The 19,899-nt window shown below is 46.0% G+C and overlaps 1 long non-coding RNA gene across 1 annotated transcript in view; it reads left to right on the top strand.

The window, feature by feature from the left end:
• Nucleotides 1-4,965: 4,965 nt before the first annotated feature.
• LOC139278525 (uncharacterized) overlaps nucleotides 4,966-19,899 on the top strand; it is a 128,636-nt gene continuing 113,702 nt past the window's right edge. Inside the window, exon 1 of the long non-coding RNA XR_011596298.1 lies at nucleotides 4,966-5,239. This is a non-coding gene — a long non-coding RNA (uncharacterized lncRNA). The remainder of the gene's footprint in view (nucleotides 5,240-19,899) is intronic.

Below are 19,899 nucleotides of genomic sequence, written 5' to 3'. Positions count from 1 at the left end.
ATTAACTCTCTCACCATTGACAGATCGCTTGTCATCTCTACTTCACCTGTGATCTATTCCATCAGCATAGGTGCCATTTATACTCACGCACCTTGGTCCTCTGAATCCCACCACAATCAGCCCCAACACTAGCAGTACCAGACACACCAGCAGCACCAACAACACCAACCTTCTCCGCAATCAACTGATGTTGCATAGGACATCAACACCCAACCACATTGATGCCCAGGAGGCCAGGGATGGCCTCACCATGGCCAGATGTACTTCACTTGATGCTGTACACCCTGGCTGCCACATGATGCCTACAAGGATTCCTACAATGCCCAAGCCATTCCTTTCACACACATGCCCATTGTGGGGGGTATCATTACGTCTCATCATTCAATGCCACTCAATAAGCCACTTCCAAAGGTGCACACAAATCTGTCCAAGAATGCAAGAGAAGAAAGTTTTTAATGTTTTACATCACATCAACAGAAACTTTACATGGACATTGCATAAACACCCTTGTGTGCTGTTAGTTGGTATGATTGGACTAGGATGAGGGTGAGTGTGAGGGGTAGCTAGTGAAATGGGGATGTTATAATGTAGATAGAGCGGGATGGGTGGAGGGCCAAGATAAGTAGGTATGAGTAAGGATGTGCAGGAGAATGGTAGGGAAGGCAGCATGATGGGGATGTGATGAGTGGCACAGCAGGATGAGGTTGAGTGTGGCTTTGTAGTAACATTTTGTGATCTACTGAGATAATTGACATGTTTGCAGCACTGCACCCAGGTCCTCCTGACCACATCCCTGTTGGAGCCCTCCTCTGCATTATGCAACCAGGTTGTGTTGATCTCCTGGAGAGGTCTCTTCTGCCCATTGGAAGGGAAGAGAACCTCCTGCGAGCTGTGTCCCCATCCATAAGCAAATAGAGGGAGCCATGGGAGAAGCAAGGTGCAGCCCTGTGCCTTTGTGCAGTCATTGCCAATGTTTGCAGCACCTCAATGCTGTAGGACACTGACAGCAAAAATATCAAAATAAATTTGGACATGGTCCCTTTAAGGAAACAGGCTGATGAAGCGTCAACAAATTACGTCACCAGACCCGCTTCCTCTAATTGGCCAGGAAAAACGCTGGGTGGACTTAACAAGACCCATCAAGGGAAATTCATTTCGGACAGCGGGATGGAGCCAGCAGCGGGGTTGGGACCCGCCACAGACACTACCCGCCACAGACCAGCCGAGGTGAGCAAAATTCCGGCCTTTAGATCTCTTTCTGTACTCGACGTGATTAAACTTCACCCTCCTTCTCTATCATTCATCTGTTTCTTTCTCAATCCTTATAGCTCATTGGTTCAGGAGTTACACTATTGGTCACATTATCAGCTCGTACTTCCAGCATATTATGGCGCAAATTATTTTCAAACTGAAGGGTGCAGGTAAAAGTCTCACTAACAGCAAAGATAACTGCGAGATGCCCTGCTTCAGCAGGATTTGGCCCAATGTTGTAGCACCAACAATGCATCCCTGATATTCTTTGACTTGAATGGCCTTGGGGAATGTGGCATCTCAGAGGGTCTATATACAATACATAAAAGATACTAAATAATGATATCAGATTGAAGTAAATATATAATAATATATGGCTGGCGGCAAGATATAAGGCGATAATGCAATCAACCCCTTCTGAGGTTGTCATAAGTTGCAGAAGAGAAGCTGAGATAGCTTGTAAAACTCAACAGAACTTAAGGATTGAAGTGTTAAAAATTCACTGCCAGTTATTTCCTATTTGTTAAAATCATATTACAAAATAATTTAAAGGAAAGGAAGTAATGACAGCTTTTGACTTTTCTTGTTGTTAAGGTAACGGCGCAGTGGGCCCAGAAGGTACAAGGGATCAGGTGATTGATATTGAAACATTATAGCATGTGTCACATAGTTTGTCACTTCAGTTAAGTCGTCACAGTACAGTAATAACTTAACCATCTCCATGGTATTACTCTCATGCTGCCATTGGTCTTGACTTCTTCCAATCAGTTCCGACCCAACATTTAGCTGTTCTGACAGAAATTCCAAACTATATCAAAAGCACTTCTAAAAACAAGCAAAGATAAAAACAAACACTTTTAGGTTGAATTTGCTCTCTACACTACTGTGAGTGCACTGGTGATGGATTAATGGCAACTTCTGTATGCATATCCAGCGCCCTAAAAATATTGACAGCTTGCATTTATACTGCACCTTTAATGTTGTGAACTTTGCTTTGTCACTTCACAGAAGAGAAACAAATGCTAAGCATAGGAAAAGTATTTGAGCTATTTATTGAAGGCATGGTCAAAGAGATCAATTTTTAGGCAGCTTCTGAAAGTAGGGGAGTTTGAGGAAGGGGTGTAGAAGAATAATAGATGTGCTACCTATGGTGGAGGCAATGGGAGGACTGCACAATCCATCAGAGCTGGGAAGATGGAGGGTGCAAGCTAGTATATCGTGAAGAGCTGGAAGGGGCATGACCAAGGAGGGATTTGAAAGAAAGAATTGAATGCACTGGGAAATGGGGAGCCAGTTAACATTGGCAAGGACAGAGTGAAAAAAAGAAAAATAAAGACTTGCATTTGTGTAGCGCCTTTCACGACTTCAGGTCATCCCAAAGCACTTCAAAGCCAATGAAGTACTTTTGAAGTGTAGTCACTGTTGTAATGTAGGAAACACGGCAACCAATATGTGCACAGCAAGCTCCCACAAACAGCAATGTGATAATGACCAGAGGGGTGAGCTGGACATGTTGTGCATGGTGGAGTTTATGATGAGCTGAAGTTAGTATAGGGTGGAGCTTGGGGCCTGTTAAATGATAGAGAAGTCAAGCCTGGAGGTGATGAAGGCATGAATAGTAACACTGGCGGGGATGCACCGGTGGAAGCAGGCGATTGTTGCCGACATGGAATCCGACGAACTTGGTAATGGGATAGCCATAAGATTTGAAGGTTAATCCAGTGTTAAACAGGACACCAAGGTTGGGCACTGTTGCGGTCAGCCTGTCCAAGCTGAGGGATATGAAGTTAGGAGCAAGGACATCACATTTTTGGTAGAGGCTGAACAACGTGACTTCAACCTTGCAGATGCTAAACCGGAAAAAGTTCTGGCTTTTATGCATGATGTGACGTCGGACAACAATCAGACAGAATGGTGGTGGTCGTGGAGTAAAGGGGGATGACAGAGAGAAAGAATTGGGCGTCGCAGGGCAAATAATACCCAGAGGAAGTTGAATCCACTTGTCCATCTCCTCACCCAACTTCTCCTCTTTGCTTTACATTACAACAGTGACTTCATTCCAAAAGTACTTCATTGGCTGTAAAGTGCTTTGAGATGTCTGGTGGCCATGAAAGGCACGATATGAATCTAAGTCTTTCTTTCTTTCATTGACACGACTGACCATGCAACCCTCCTCTTCCAACGTTCTTGCTCTGCAATTGCATTACTCTTTTATCGTTCCATTCATACCTGGTATAACATAGGAACTACAACTCTTCCCACATGGTGAGAGTGTATCAAGTGTCCAACCCACTCCTCACCATCTGGAAGCATGAAAGTGGCTTCCACTTGTCTGCTGGCAACATCCAGGTCTATCTCCCCCACTGATCCAAAACATTTTGCTCCACTCTCCAACTGCCTAATCAAATGGAAGTGGCATAATTTCCTCCATTTGAATGGTGACAAATGCAAAGCCATCATCTTGGCTTCCACCAGCAACGATGTGTCTCTGGCCTCCATTTCACCAACTTCCCTGGCTGCCATCTCAGGCTGTGTCAGGAAATGCAAAATCTTAGCATTCTGCTTTACCCCAGGCTCAGTTCCATCCCACATATCAGGTCCTTTACCCAGACTACTTTCTTCCACCAATGTAACATTGCCCACCTCTCTCAGTGCAAACCCGAGATCTTGCACACCCAACACTTTTCCTCCACCAAGTTCCACTGGCTCCCTGTGGCTCAGTGAGTTGAATTTAAAGTTCTCATCCTTGCTTTCAATCTCCACAATGCCCTCACTGCACCACGCCGTGCTGATCTCTTGCAGCCTTCTGTCCCTGCATATACCTTCTGCTACTCTAATATCAGGCCATTCCTGATCTCCTGCACCTTTTGTTTGCTGCGCGAGCCAATGTCCTAGACTCCTCCATTCCATCACCATCCCTGGCTCTGTCCTGTCCCACCGGCAGGACAGACCCACCCGAGGTGGCGGCGGCACAGTGACATACAGTCGGGAGTGAATGGCCCTGGGAGCCCTCAACATTAACTCTGGACTCCATGAAGTCTCATGGCTTTAGGTCAAGCATGGGCAAGGAAACCTCCTGCTGATTACCACCTACCGCCCTCCCTCAGCTGATGAATCAGTACTCCTCCATGTTGAACACCACTTGAATGAAGCACTGAGGGTAGCAAGGGCACAGAATGTAATCCATGCAGGGTACTTCAATATCCATCATCAAGAGTGGCTCGGTAACACACTATTGACTGAGCTGGCCGAGTCCTGAAGGACATAGCTGCCAGACTGGGCCTGCAGCAGGTGGTGAGAGAACCAACACGAGGAAAAACCTACTTGACCTTGTCCTCACCAATCTATCTGTCGCAGATGCATCTGTCCATGACAGCATTGGTAGCAGTGATCACCGCACAGTCATTGTGGAGACCATGGGCCCAATTTTGGCCATGCTGTTCTTTTGGCGCACTGACCCGTTGTGCGCTGACTTTGTGCGCTATAAACTGCCCAGAAAAAAAAAGGCCCCATCCTGGCTGCTCTGCAGAGACTCCAGTGCCCTGGTGCGATGCAGATATATGAGTGGGCGGGTCTACAGGCCTGCGCCAAAATGAGTGCCGGCAGTGTCGCGCATGTGCATAGGTGTTGGCCCCGATGATTGCACATGCGCAGTAGCGCCAAAACTTGATACTCGGCCATTTTTGAAGTGCATCGCTGTGTAGCCCCATTTGAATTTAAAAATACTGGCTGCTTGCTGACCTGATTCGATTTTTGAGCAGCCCCAGAAATGGACAGCCAGTGCTCCTGCTTGAAATAGGCGTGAGCCTTAATACAATCTCTCCTCTCCCCGCCCACCACCATCCCCCCGCCCCTGATGCCGTCGAGCCCAGCCTTTCCTCTCCCTCTCCACCACCCCTCCCCGCCCGAGCCTCCCGATGCGTCTTTGCCCTATCCCACGCCGAATGGCCTCCCGTACAGGCTGGTCCGCTGCCTTCCCTGGCCCAAGGTAGGATTTACTTCAAATATTTAATTGTTAATCAATTGTTTACCTCAGTTCTTTATTTTTATTTGGTTATTTGAAGTTTTATTTGGAATGTTTGCTGCTTGGTGCTTGGGTGCAAGTCCTTACTTAGTTACCTGCGGCGATTTCTTAACTGCCCACAATGTTTTTCAGAGCTCGCCACATACACTGACCGAAGTCGATTTGGTGTAAGTGTTAGCTGGGCAAAATGGCACAAATGGCCAAAACTGACATAAGTGTCTGGGAACGCTCCCTTTTGAAAAAAATAAACTGAACTAAAAAAAATCATACCTAACTAAGTTACTCTGGAGCAAGCTTATTGGGGAAAATGGGGCTTTTTGACTTACGGCAGAAAAACCAACTGGAGTAAGTCATGGCCAAAATTGGGCCCAAAGTCCCATCTTCACACTGAAGACACCCTCCATTGTGTTGTGTGGCACTACCATCGTGCTAAATGGGATAGATTCAGAATAGAGCTAGCAGCTCAAAACTGGGCATCCATGAGGCACTGTGGGCCATCAGCAGCATCAGAATTGTATTCCACCAGAGTCTGTAACCTCATGGCCCGGCATATCCCTCATTCTACCATGACTTTCAAGCTAGGGGACCAACTCTGGTTCAATGAGGAGTGCAGAAGAGCATTCCAGGAGCAGCACCAGACGTACCTAAAAATGAGGTACCAAACTAGGAAAGCTGCAACACGGAAGCAGCATACTATAAACAGAGATAAGCGAATCCACAATCAACGGATCAGATCAAAGCTCTGCAGTGTTGTCACATCCAGTCATGAATGGTCGTGGACAATTAAACAATGAATGGGAGAAGGAGGCTCCATGAATATCCCCATCCACAATGATGGCGGAGCCCAGCACGCAAGTACAAAAGACAAGAGTGAAGCATTTACAACCATGCTTGACAAATCTTCTAGAGTTTTTTGAGGATGTAACTAGTAGAGTGGATAAGGGAGAACCAGTGGATGTGGTGTATTTGGACTTTCAACAGGCTTTTGACAAGGTCCCACATAAGAGATTAGTGTGCAAAATTAAGGAACATGGTACTGGGGTTAATGTACTGACGTGGATAGAGAATTGGTTGGCAGACAGGAAGCAAAGAGTAGGAATAAACGGGTCCTTTTCAGAATGGCAGGCAATGACAAGTGGGGTGCCGCAGGGTTCAGTGCTGGGACCCCCAGCTATTTACAATATACATTAATGATTTAGACGAAGGAATTGAATGTAATATCTCCAAGTTTGCAGATGACACTAAACTGGGTGGCAGTGCGAGCTGTGAGGAGGATGCCTAGAGGCTGCAGGGGGACTTGAACAGGTTAGGTGAGTGGGCAAATGCATGGCAGATGCAGGACAATGTGGATAAATGTGAGGTTATCCACTTTGGTGGCAAAAACAGGAAGGCAGATTATTATCGGAATGGTGACAGATTAGTAAAAGGGGAGATGCAACGAGACCTGGGTGTCATGGTACATCAGTCATTGAAGGTAGGCATGCAGGTACAGCAGGCAGTAAAGAAAGCAAATGGCATGCTGGCCTTCATAGCGAAGGGATTTGAGTATAGGAGCAGGGAGGTGTTGCTTTGAGTATTGTGTTCAGTTTTGGTCTCCTAATCTGAGGAAGGACGTGCTTGCAATGAGGGAGTGCAACGAAGGTTCACCAGATTGAATCCCATGATGGCAGGATTGACATATGAGGAAAGACTGGATCGGCTAGGCTTATACTCAGTGGAATTTAGAAGAATGAGAGGGGATCTCATAGAAACTTACAAAATTCTGACGGGACTGGACAGGTTCGATGCAGGAAGAATGTTCCCGATGTTGGGGAAGTCCAGAACCAGGGGTCACAGTCTAAAGATAAGGGGTAAGCCAAATAGGACCAAGATGAGGAGAAACTTTTTCACCCAGAGAGTTGTGAACCTGTGGAATTCTCTACCACAGAAAGTTGTTGAGGCCAGTTCGTTGGACATATTCAAAAGGGAGTTAGATGTGGCCCTTACAGCTAAAGGAATCAGGGGGTATGGAGAGAAAGCAGGGATAGGGTACTGAAGTTGCATGATCAGCCATGATCATATTGAATGGCGGTGCAGGCTCGAAGGGCCGAATGGCCTACTCCCGCACCTATTTTCTATGTTTCTATGTTTCTATGTTTCTTCAGCCAGAAGTGCCGAGTGGATAATCCCCATCGGCCTCCTCCTGAGGTTCCCACCATCACAAAAGCCAGTCTTCAGCCAATTTGATTCCTTCCATGTGACGTCAAGAAATGGCCGAGCGCACTGTATGTAGCAAAGGCTATGGGCCCCGACAACATCCCGGCTGCCGTGCTGAAGACGTGCTCCAGAACTAGCCGCACTTCTAGCCAAGCTGTTCCAGTACAGCTACAACACTGGCATCGACCTAACAATGTGGAAAACTACCCAGGTATGTCCTGTCCACAAAAAACAGGACACATCCAATCTGGCCAAAACTGCCACCCCATCAGTCTACTCTCAATCATCAGCAAAGTGATGGAAGGTGCCATTGGCAGTGCTACCAAGCGACACTTACTCGCCAATAACCTACTCACCAATGCTCAGTTTGGATTCCGCCAGGACCACTTGGCTCCAGACCTCATTACAGCCTTAGTCCAAACATGGACAAAAGAGCTGAATTCCAAAGGTGAGATGAGAGTGACTGCCCTTGACGTCAAGGCAGCATTTGACTGAGTGTGGCATCAAGAAGCCCAAGTAAAATTGAAATCAATGGGAATCAGGGGGAACACTCTCCACTGGATGGAGTCATACCTAGCATAAACAAAGATGGTTGTGGTTGTTGGAGGTCAATCATCCCAGCCCCAGGAAATCGCTGCAGGAGTTCCTCAGGGTCATGTCCTAAGCCCAACCATCTTCAGCTGCTTCATCAATGACCTTCCCTCCATCATAATGTCAAAAGTGGGGATGTTCACTGATGATTGTAGAGTGTTCAATTCCATTCACAACTCCTCAGAAAATGAAACAATCCATGCCCGCATGCAGCAAGACCTGGACAATTCCGGCTTAGGCTGATAAGTGGCAAGTAACATTCCCGCTACACAAGTGCCTGGCAATGAAGATCTCTATCAAGCGAGAGTCTTAACCACGTGACCTTGATATTCAACGGCATTACCATCACCGAATCCCCCACTATCAACATCCTTGGGGTCATCACTGACCAGAAACTTAACTGGACCAGCCACATAAATACTGTGGCAACAACAATGGGTCAGAGGCTGGGTTATCTGTGGCGAGTGTCTCATCTCCTGACTGCCCAATCCTTTCCACCATCTACAAGGCACAAGTCAGGAGTGTGATGGAATACTCTCCACTTGCCTGGATGAGTGCAGCTCCAACAATACTCAAGAAGCTCAAAACATCCAGGACAAAGCAACCCACTTGATTGGCACCCCATCCACCACCTTCAACATTCACTCCCTCTACCACTGGCGCACAGTGTCTATCATCTACAAGATGTACTGCAGCAGCTCGCCAAGATTGCTTCGGCAGCTCCTCCCAAACTTGTGACCTCTACCACCTAGAAGGACAAGGACAGCAAGCACATGGGAGCACCATCACCTGCAAGTTCCCCTCCATGTCGCATACCATCCTGACTTGGAAATATATCGCCGTTCCTTCACCGTTGCTGGGTCAAAATCCTGGAACTCCCTCCCTAACAGCACTGTGGGAGTACCTTCACCACAAGGACTGCAGCGGTCCAAGCTGGTGGCTCACCACTACCTTCTCAAGGGCGACTAGGGATGGGCAATAAATGCTGGCTTCCCAGCGATGCCCACATCCCAGAACGATTCAACATATTTTAGTTACTGTGCTCTTGCCCTCTGGAACTATTCACCTAGTTCCCACAACATGCCACCTCCATCCATGCTTCCTCTTCAAACCCTTTTCTCAAACATGCTTTTGTTTCCCCAACCTTTCCCTGTAATCGTCTCCACCCCAGCCCATCGCCTCCAGCTGCTTGGCATCCATTGCTTTATCCCCTTTAATGTGAAATGCTTGGAGACATCTTCCTGCATGTTGACGATCAGTACAGAAATGCAAGTTCTCGCTGTTGAAGTAATTCTTTAGTTTTACATGAACCAAAAGGTATTTAGGTGTCTTTTTCAAGATTTCTATTAATCTCAGAGCTCAGATGACATTCAACAAACTGGACTCATATTTTAAAGAGTCAGTTGAACTCATTGCAACGCAATGTAGCACACTCAAGCGTCTGTCCTTCTTTACTTGTGCGTATCTCAGCCATAAACAAGATTTAAGACTTGCTCGCAAGTGCCAAAGCAGGAGCACCAGTGCAATAATTTACTGATTCTATGCCTATTTATGATATCACTTTCTTAATTTATTCAGCGAAGTAACATTCTATGGGCTGTTTTTATTTCTACCTTTATAATATTGAGCATTAATAATTTCTGAAAATAACTTGCATGCACATGATGTGATAGAAACTGAATGCATCGCCATGGCTGAAGCTTGGTACTCAAAGGATTAAGGGACTTTATTACAAGAGGATTAGCAAATTTAGTATAAGACTGCACCGTTGCTTAAATATATTCTTAGTTGGAGGCATGAGCAAAGTGTGAAAAGTTACAGCATATGTTCGCCACTATTAATAGCATATGTTTGCCTGTTATAGATAACATTGCATTTAGCTTTATGAATAGAATCTCAGAAAAATGCCACGAAAGAAAACAAAGCATCCTTGATGTATTTGTATCACGTGTGCATACAATTGAGTGAGGAGCAGGGAAATAGCAGCAACTATTAGATATCGGCTTCAAAGATCTTATAGGTGCCATGAGATAATTAAATAAAATGTATAATGTAGATGTCAGTTCGGATTTTAAGGCCCATAGCATGCACAGCGCTGCCTTAGTGTTTCCCAAGCCCATCTCATAGGCACAGAGTCAGTAAATTATCGCACTGGTGCTCCTGCTTTGCCAGTGGCCTTACACTGATAACAAAGACTTGGGCCTAGAAATTCATCTCGGGCAGTGGCACAAAGCGGGCGGTATCGGTTCGGGCATCCATTATACGCAGCGCCTGATATTCAGTCCCATTGCAAACATCGGAACTAACATCAGCTGCTGCATATAATGGGTGGCTGATGTGACACCGCCCGCTTTGCCCCACTGCCCGAGACAAATTTCTCGACTTTTGAATTTGTTTGTGCCTGAGACACACACAAGGAAATTTAACCCTTCCCTGCCAGATATTGGTTAACTCTGATAAGAATCCACAGCGTTTATCCCGTTCTGCTAAGGGATTATCCAACAACAACAACTTGTGCCTTTAACATAGTGAAGCATCCCAAAACACTTCACAAAAGTATTATAAGACAAAAAATGTGGCACTAAGCCATGTAAAAAGAAATTAGGGTATGTGACCAAAAGCTTGGTCAAAAAGATAGGTTTTAAGGAGCATCTTAAAGGAGGAAAGAGAGGTAGAGAGGCAGAGAGATTTAGGCAGGGAATTCCAGAGCTTGGGGCCAAAGCAATAGAAAGCACGGCTACCAATGATTGAGCGATTATAATCAGGGATGCTCAAAAGGGAAGAATTAGAGGAGCGCTGATATCTCGTGGGGTTGTGGAGCTGGAGGAGATTACAGAGATAGGGAGGGGCGAGGCCATGGAGGGATTTGAAAACAAGGATGAGAATTTTAAAATCAAGGCATTGCTTAACGAGAAGCCAGTGTAGGTCAGCGAGCACAGGGGTGATGGGTGAGTGGGACATGGTGCAAGTTAGGACACGGGCAACCGAGTTTTGGATCATCTCAAGCTTACGTAGAAGGTAGAATGTGGGAGGCCAGCCAGGAGTGCGTTGGAATAATCAAGTCTAGCGGTAACATTAAAATAATGAGTAAATGTCATTTAAAGAAAATGTCTGTCACTGACGAGGGTGAACTAAAATATCCTTTGGTTCCAAATAATTGCACATTATAATATTCATTGTTAGAAATGTACCGGACAATACTTTTGAGGAAACTATAAAGCAAAAGTGCACACATGTTTTAAGTATCTAAAGGTTCGGAGGTTTATCTAAAGCTGCTATATAAAATGACGTTTTTGTTGCAGTGATTACTGTCGACAAACCAGGTTTAAAAAGTGCCTCGCGATACTCAGTCATAAACTTGAACAGAATTGTTTTAAGAATGTGAATGCTTCCAATTGCGCGTTCATATATTTTAATTCAGTGGCAGGGAGTGAATATATAAGCATGAGTGTACAGAGGTCCCATCTGATCCCGAGAGGCTGATTTGCAGACAGGCAGCAGAAGTCATGTGGTCAGGTTGCAACAATTCTGTACCTGTTCGTATCAGACCAGTAGCTGCAGCATAAACACAGCCTTAGCACCTTACATAAGAATGAGAATGGCACAGATTGATAGTAAGCTTGCCCTTCAGATCTGGGATGCATCACACATCACAGTTTGAGACCAAACATCGACAAAAGAGCTGAATTCCAGAGGTGAAGTAAAACCAAATGCCCTTAACATCAAAGAGGAGTTTATAAAACACTAGTTAGGCCGCAGCTGGAGTACTGCCTGCAGTTCTGATCACCACATTGTAGGAAGGATGGTACAGAGAGTGCAGAGGAGATTTAGGAGAATGTTGCCGGGAGTGGAGAACCTTAGCTATGAGGACAGATTGGATAGGCTGGATTTGTTTTTCTTGGAATAGAGGAGGCTGAGGGGAGACCTCATTGAGGTGTATAAAATTATGAGGGGCCTAGATATAGTGGATAGAAAGGGCCTATTTTCCTTAACAGAGGGGTCAACAACCAGGGGGCATAAATTTAAAGTAATTGGTAGAAGGTTTAGAGGGGATTTGAGGGAAAATTTCTCCACACAGAGGGTTATGGGGGTCTGGAACTCACTGCCTGAAAAGATGGTAGAGGCAGAAACCCTCACCACATGTAAAAAATACTTGATTGTGCACTTGAAATACCATAACCTGCAGGGTTACGGACCAAGAGCTGGAGAGTGAGATTAGGCTGGATAGCCTCTTGTTGGCCGTCGCGGACACAATGGGCCGAAATGGCCTCGTTCCGTGCTGTAAACCTCTTACGATTCTATGAGTGGCATCAAGGAGCCCTGGCAAAATTGAAGTGATTGGGTATCAGGAGAAAAACTCTCCACTGGCTGGAGTCAAAACTAGCACAAAGGAAAATGGTTGTGGTTGTTGGAGGCCAATCATCTCAGCCTCAGGACATGGCTGCAGGAGCTCCTCAGGGCAGTGTTCTGCCCAACCCGGGATGGGTGTGGCAAGCCTGCACCAGCCCAATACGGACGTCTTTGGATGGACATAGGTTAGATAGTCACTGCAGTGGGCAATGTGAAGCAGGATGGGGACCAATGCTGCAAACGCGAGTACAAATTTATTCACCCCCTCCTATCCAAGGCCAAAAAGGTTATGTGCCAGATATGTGTCTAAGGCAGGAGATAGCTTCTGCATGCGTAGTGCAAGCCTCCGACCCCGACCCCACACCCTCAAAGCAGACAGATGCGGAGGAGCAGGAAATCCCGGCGCCTTCGGTCCTGCGCCCTATGTTCTCACCGATACGCACATATCTGCACACATCCCGCTGCCCTCCTGCACAACCTCCTCAACCAGAGGCAATGAGGGGCAGGGGAGGGCCACTCTGTCATGTAGGCATGGGGAGGAAGAGGAACTCAGGCATCGCTGCGGGGCGGGGAGGGGGGAAGAGAGGTGGTGGTGCTGGGTAGAGGGGTGGGTGTTGCTTCCTCGTGTAAATGTATGTAAATGTCATAATGTTATGTAACATTTGTCATTGTGCACTTGTAAATACACTCACATTGTTGACCCTCTGTTTGTGCATGTGTCATTTTAACATCATGTGTGGTGTGTTGCGCAAAACCCACATCTGTCCCTCAGGTTATCTGCTTCATCAGGAACATCTTCCCATCCACATCTGACTGCAATGTACAATGGGTCCTGTCATCAGGCCATCGCAAGACGACAATGAATGCAGGAAGGCTGTCATTCAATTACTTTAGTTTACCAAGTTGCAGGGCAGACCTTAAGGCTTGCACTTAAACCCTCTTTTTGCGAGGCCAAACATGAAGGAGTGCCACCCCTGAGATGACATGGTGATCAGTTACATTGCAATACATTGTGCGAGATCATTAATAAATCAGCTTGGATGTACAAAATGTGAGATGCTGAACACTTTTCAGTCACTCATAATAATTTTCCCTTTGCCATTGGCTTTCTAAATGAAGGATTTTCAGCAAGGTGCAACAAAAAAATCTCCAGTCGGTTTTATGACATCCAATTTAAACATCACCATCACCAATAAAGTAATGCAATATTGACCTAACTTCTTTCCAACAGTCCCACTGAAATCCGACTGGCTGCCGTGATGTGATGGCAATCAGCACTCCCTCCAGCTGATGTGCCAGAGCTGCCCCATTGCACTCCATTTCTCGCTCTCTCTTTCTCACTCCCTCCCTCCCCCTGATCTGCACATGCTTGCTGAATGTCACTCAGCTTAGACCTGCTTTTCCAAAGCGGTCCTTCTGTTGGGCGGCAGGTCGACGGGAGGCCAGGAAAAAGCATCAAAATGGCCTTTTACAGAAATCCGGCATGGGCGGGCGGGATGATGTGACGTGGGCGGAACCCTTCCACACCAAGTTCTGGAGGAATCGCCCAGAAATCGTCCATTTCCGACGGAAACTTGGTGGCTGCAGGCGGGACAGCGCTGAAAGTCGGCCTCTAAGACTCGTAACACGTTTCCCTTGACACATAAAAACAACTGGGTGGAGTACAACAGTACAATAGAATAGGTGATACCAGCATTAAACCGAGCAAGCATGCAGGTCCTATTTCAGTTTTCTATTCATTTTAATTTTAAAAAAAGACACAATTTTATAAACAGTAGCATTGGTAATAATTTTGACCAACTGGCCAATACTCCACAATACTGTGTAGAAATATCTGTTCAACTGGCCAGTGCAATAAAATAGAGCTGAGAAAATACTGTGAAGTATTTTCTGACATGGGACACCAATCTAGATTGGCGATTTGCATGGATCATTACAGATTTCAGCACCGTATTTTCTTATTTCTGTGTTGGGGTGTAAATCGATTATGGGGACTCTAACCAGTTACACAAAGCATGCAGGCTTATTGATAGTCAGTTGTGGATGTGCTAATGCAACGATCCTTATAGACTGATCACGTGCGTGTGCCAGTCTCGGTACAATGACACCAAGCTGAAGTAGACAGTGGAGGTCATCGCTAATACCTGGACTGACCCTAACCACTCAAGTTCATAAGGAGGCAAACTATAAGTGTTTCATGGGGTCTGGAATAGATCAGAGCACTGAGTTGTCAAACTAAGGCATGCAGGGCTCATAGCAACTTCATAGAATTTGCTACAGTAAGTCAGGAAATCATGTCCTGCAGAACACATGAAAAAACAAATTCAACTGTGTAAATGTATGCACTTGTGAGTATGCTCACAGGTTTGTAGAGCTGTTATTGTGCCCCTTTACCAAAGGGGGCACTTGGCTTAAAGCTTTAATTTAAAAGAAGAGCTGTTGCATTGTGAGTGGCTTAGCCAGTCACATGGGGCTAGACTTTAAACTTTGCTTTTGGGCGATGTTCCAGCGATGTTCGATATCCCAGCCTTATCGATCACTGGCTCAATGCCCATTTTTTGGATGGCAATTTTCCACTCGGCGATAGGCCAATGATGTCAAATGGGCGAGGCAAAAGGTCAGTGATGTGACGCTCGCCCGACGAATGGCCAGCGATGTGGTAGGCAAAAGCCTCCCTCGCAACTGCCTTCTGTGCATCCGATTTTTTTTTCCTGTTGACAGCATTTTGCGCGTTTCGGGAGGTCAGGGGTCAACCCACACATGCACAAAAGGCCGTTAGGGAGAGAAAGAAGAGAGATAAAGGAGAGAGTTATTGGAGTTGTGGAAGGAGATTTGTGGAGTTTTGTGGTGTTTTTTGCCGTTGGAGATTTGGATAAATTGTAGAGATATCATCATCATCATCATCATTATCCGAGAGCGTGGATGGGGCTCAGAAAAGGGCAAAGCCATTTTCGGACAAGGCCAACGAGGCCCTCGTCGAGGAAGTCCACTCCAGGTGGGCAGAACTTATCTGGGGTGCTAAGGGCAAACTTCCACCCTGGGCTTACAGGAAGCTGTGGTCTGAGATTGCCCGACCAGTGCCGGAAGCGCTAGAACAGTCTTGTGACGTCAGTTAGGGTAAGTACAGATTTTTTATTGTATTGATGAAGATTGTAATTAAAACTGTAATGGTAAATCTCCTGGATTGAATTAAATTTTGTAAATTCTTACATACATATATACGCATATATACATATGTAGATACAAAACACGCTGATCTTTGTTATAACTGTGAATCAATTGTGGATCTCATTTGCATGTAACATTTGAAGCTGTTGTCTTTCCATGAAACTACCTAGTCAATTAGCTTGTCATGCTCTTTTCACATTTGCAGAAGAAGATATCTAACAACAGGGTGCAGCGGAGGTGCACCAGAGAGGGCCCTGCTTACATTCAGACTTTAAGTGAGCAGGAGGAGCATGCAGCAGTGCTCACTCGGCACTACCCGTGGTGTTGCGGGACCCTCCCATGTGTCACGTGAGTAATGCGTGAAACAATTTTAAAGTAATGTAACATCATTTAATTAAAATGCAATGTACGGATGAAGTCATGTCATGTCATGAATGCAGCCTTTGTGCTACTCTCAGGTTGACAATATAAGAACATAAGCAATAAGAACAGGGGAAGGTCATCTAGCCAACTGTCCCCTTCTCTGTGCGCTCCCCGTAAATCCCTGTGTCCATCTGCGACTGATGTAGCCGCGGCAAGTTTTCTGGGCAGTTAAATCCACACGATACATTAATTTGTAAAGTCTTGTCGGTAATATGTACCCTTCTGTTCTAATAAGTTCAATAGGCTCAATTGTGCTTTGAAGGTCAACCTTCCACCGATGTTCAAAATGGCGTCCGTAGGGCCGAGTTCTGTGAGGAAGGCCAGGACAAAGCAACTATTCTCCAGCGATGTTCTCGGCAAGCTATCAGCCCAGCGATGTGCCGGCGATGTGCTGAAAGTTGGACTGGGCGATCACCTCAGCGATCAGCTCGACGATGCGAGCCGAAAGTCGGGGGATAAATCTTCGGTGATGATCCAGCCTGAATTTCCACTTTTTTGTTAAAATGGGCGCTGAAAGGCTGTTTTGGGCGATATGTGGGCGATGTGAAGTGGAAAGTCTAACACTTGATGTTCACAAGACTCAGTAAAACCCCAGTCAGTTGGGCCCACAATGAGGTACGCAGTTGTGAGCCTAGTGGATGAACTGGGAATGTGCAGTGTGATTGTTGAACCTTTGTTAATAAACCATTGAGTTCTTGATAGCAATGTGTTGCTCTGAATTCTTTCACAAAGAATCCATGAAGCAAATACATTGCAAAGTATTTCGCTGAATCCAATTTTATTCTTTCTCGGCAAAATCAAGCATAACTTTTTTTGTTCCTCGTGTTAAGAATGGCAAGATTACTGAGAGTACCAGACAAAAATATCCAATTGTGGGGTTCTTTGAGATGAGATTAAATAAAGGAAAAGCAGAATTAAAGCCATTGGACTCGATTTTCCCCAATGCCATTTTTTGGCGTATTGCCAGAGTTACGCCCGTTTTTTTCTGGACCCAACAATTCCAAAAAAATCAATACCAAGTTTCCACATTCTATTTTTTGAAATTGGTGCCATGCAGCCTGAGCCTGTCCTGTAGCTTCATGGGGCGGAGCCAAAGGTCTGCGGTGAAAAAATGAAGCCTCCCCCCACCGCCTCCCGTCTTCTGTGCATGCATGAAAATAAAAGGACTTTTTTGACGTGATTGCTATGGGCCCGCATCTCCAGTACAGCTCCCAGTCTGCATTCGGTCATTTTTAAAGAGCCAGTTGTGTGTGAGAACTTAAATTCTCATTGGAAAAATAGGAGCTGTAATACAAGATGCAACGTGGCTCAAGGACCAAGAATTTCTTACAGGATGAAGTGGAGGCACGAGTTACTGTAATGGAGGCCAGATGGCAAGAGCTGGACACCAGCAGATTCACGTAAAAGTTTCACCAAAAGAAATGAAGCAAGGCTGGATCCAACTTGCAGATTACTGTGCAATGGTGACCACCCCGAGGTCTGGAGGCCAGTGCAAAAAGAAATGGCAGGACCTTGGTTAAGCAGTTAGTGTAAGTAATATTTTCATTTATTCACTGGAATTATAATTGTAAATGTGACCATCTGTATATGTCACACCCAGCAAAAAGACATCCTCTCTAAAAAGTTGCATTTTGATCTTTGCAGAGGAAGGTGGCACATAATAAAAAGGAAAGAACTCGAACAGGAGGAGGCCCAGCAAATCTGCACCCACTGACACCACTGGAAGAGAGGGTCGCTGCTTTGATGGGTCCTGCCTGGAGAAAAGCAATCACCACTGCACAAGCTGTGCCCACACTCGAGGGAGAGGGTAAATCCTACAAATTCCACAGTCTGGCTTTCCTAAATGTTAAGTACTGCGTGGGCTAGCCATGCTTCGGTTCATGGGAGGTCTCCGTCAACTACGCTTCGGTTGATGCAATGTGCTATCATTCATCGTGGTCCTTCAAATGAGCCTGCTGCCTGCACTGTGTGAGTCTACTCAGGCCACCCACCCTTCCCCTCCTCTGCTGATAACCATGTGTCTGTTCTGTTATATTTTGCAGAACTTGAGGCCAACCCTGACAATGCAGAAGAAGATTCAGATGTGGACAAGCCTAAAGAGGAGAACATCTTCTAATCCCACCTTCCAGACCAAGAGCATGGGGGTGAGGGGGAGAAGATGGATGAAGCCCCCACTGCTATACTCACTTTGGAGGAGTTGCAGGTGCCACCTATTGAGGTGCCAGCCTCTTTCCTGAGTGATACGAGTGTTGCTGGGACAATCCATGGTTTTCCACAATCCGAGGCTGGGGATTCCAGTGGGGTGCAGCGAGCCACACCCAGGGACCCACCGTCTGAGGCTGCTGGTCCCAGTGGGATGAGGCGGGCCACACCCAGGGTGAGGAGGAGAAGGAGAGCTCGACAGCGCTCTCCTGAGGTGTAGGATCGAACAGATGTGATTCAGATGAGGGCAATGAGTGTGGAGAGCATTGACCTTACGCAATCACTCCTGAACACCTTCAGTGGGGTGGGTGATGAGGTATCGGAACTGTCGGGAGAAGTAACAACACTCTCACGAGAAATGGCACAAGGCTCCGGGAACACAAGGGAGGGAATGTCTTCGGCAGCAGATACAATGTCGGTGCACATGAGGGAGGGAATGTTGCAGGTAGCTGATGCGCTGTCAATGAACATGAGGGATGGAATGTTGCAGGTAATGGACACAGTGTTGCACAACATGAGGGAGGGCATGTCACAAGTAGCTGAGAAACTGTCGGCGAACATGACGGAGCGATTGTTGCAGTTAGTTGAGACACTGTCAAGGCACATGAGGGAGCAAATGTTGGAGTTAGCTGCTGCAATAAGGGAACACGCCCAGATCCCGCGCCTATTGACAGAATTAACTGCCACTACCACTCCAATCCACACACCAGTCTCTGAAGAGGCCCAAGCCAGGTCTTCCACACTATCGACTGCCTATTCCTATCAAGAAGTGTGCATTACTCAAGTTGTTCGAATGAATAAGCTTGGTATCAACCCGAGAAACACTGTGCCATCGCATGCGGGCAGGAGTGGAGTCACCAAGACCAAGCACAGCGGGCGATCTTAGGATAAGGTGGAGGAGAGATGGATGCAGCCTTTACTTGCTGATGTTGTTGTTATTATTATTGTTGTTACTGTTGTAACTGTTCTCAAATTAAAAGTGTTTTGTAAGTTATGTAAATTTACAAGTTTTAAAGTTTATAAGTGATCTTAAAGTTTTTAAGTGATCTTAGAGTTTATAAGTAATGTTAAAGTGTGTAAGTGATCTTAACATAGAAACATAGAAAATAGGTGCAGGAGTAGGCCATTCGGCCCTTCTAGCTTGCACCGCCATTCAATGAGTTCATGGCTGAACATGCAACTTCAGTACCCCATTCCTGCTTTCTCGCCATACCCCTTGATCCCCCTAGTAGTAAGGACTTCATCCAACTCCTTTTTGAATATATTTAGTGAATTGGCCTCAACAACTTTCTGTGGTAGAGAATTCCACAGGTTCACCACTCTCTGGGTGAAGAAGTTTCTCCTCATCTCGGTCCTAAATGGCTTACCCCTTATCCTTAGACTGTGACCCCTGGTTCTGGACTTCCCCAACATTGGGAACATTCTTCCTGCATCTAACTTGTCTAACCCCGTCAGAATTTTAAACGTTTCTATGAGGTCCCCTCTCATTCTTCTGAACTCCAGTGAATACAAGCCCAGTTGATCCAGTCTTTCTTGATAGGTCAGTCCCGCCATCCCGAGAATCAGTCTGGTTGAACCTTTGCTGCACTCCCTCAATAGCAAGAATGTCCTTCCTCAGGTTAGGAGACCAAAACTGTACACAATACTCCAGGTGTGGCCTCACCAACGCCCTGTACAATTGTAGCAACACCTCC

The sequence above is a fragment of the Pristiophorus japonicus genome, chromosome 1 (assembly GCF_044704955.1).
Source record: "Pristiophorus japonicus isolate sPriJap1 chromosome 1, sPriJap1.hap1, whole genome shotgun sequence".
In the NCBI taxonomy this organism is placed as follows: domain Eukaryota; kingdom Metazoa; phylum Chordata; class Chondrichthyes; family Pristiophoridae; genus Pristiophorus; species Pristiophorus japonicus.
The sequence above is the reverse complement of the archived record's forward strand: the minus strand, read 5'-3'. Positions and strand labels throughout refer to the sequence as shown.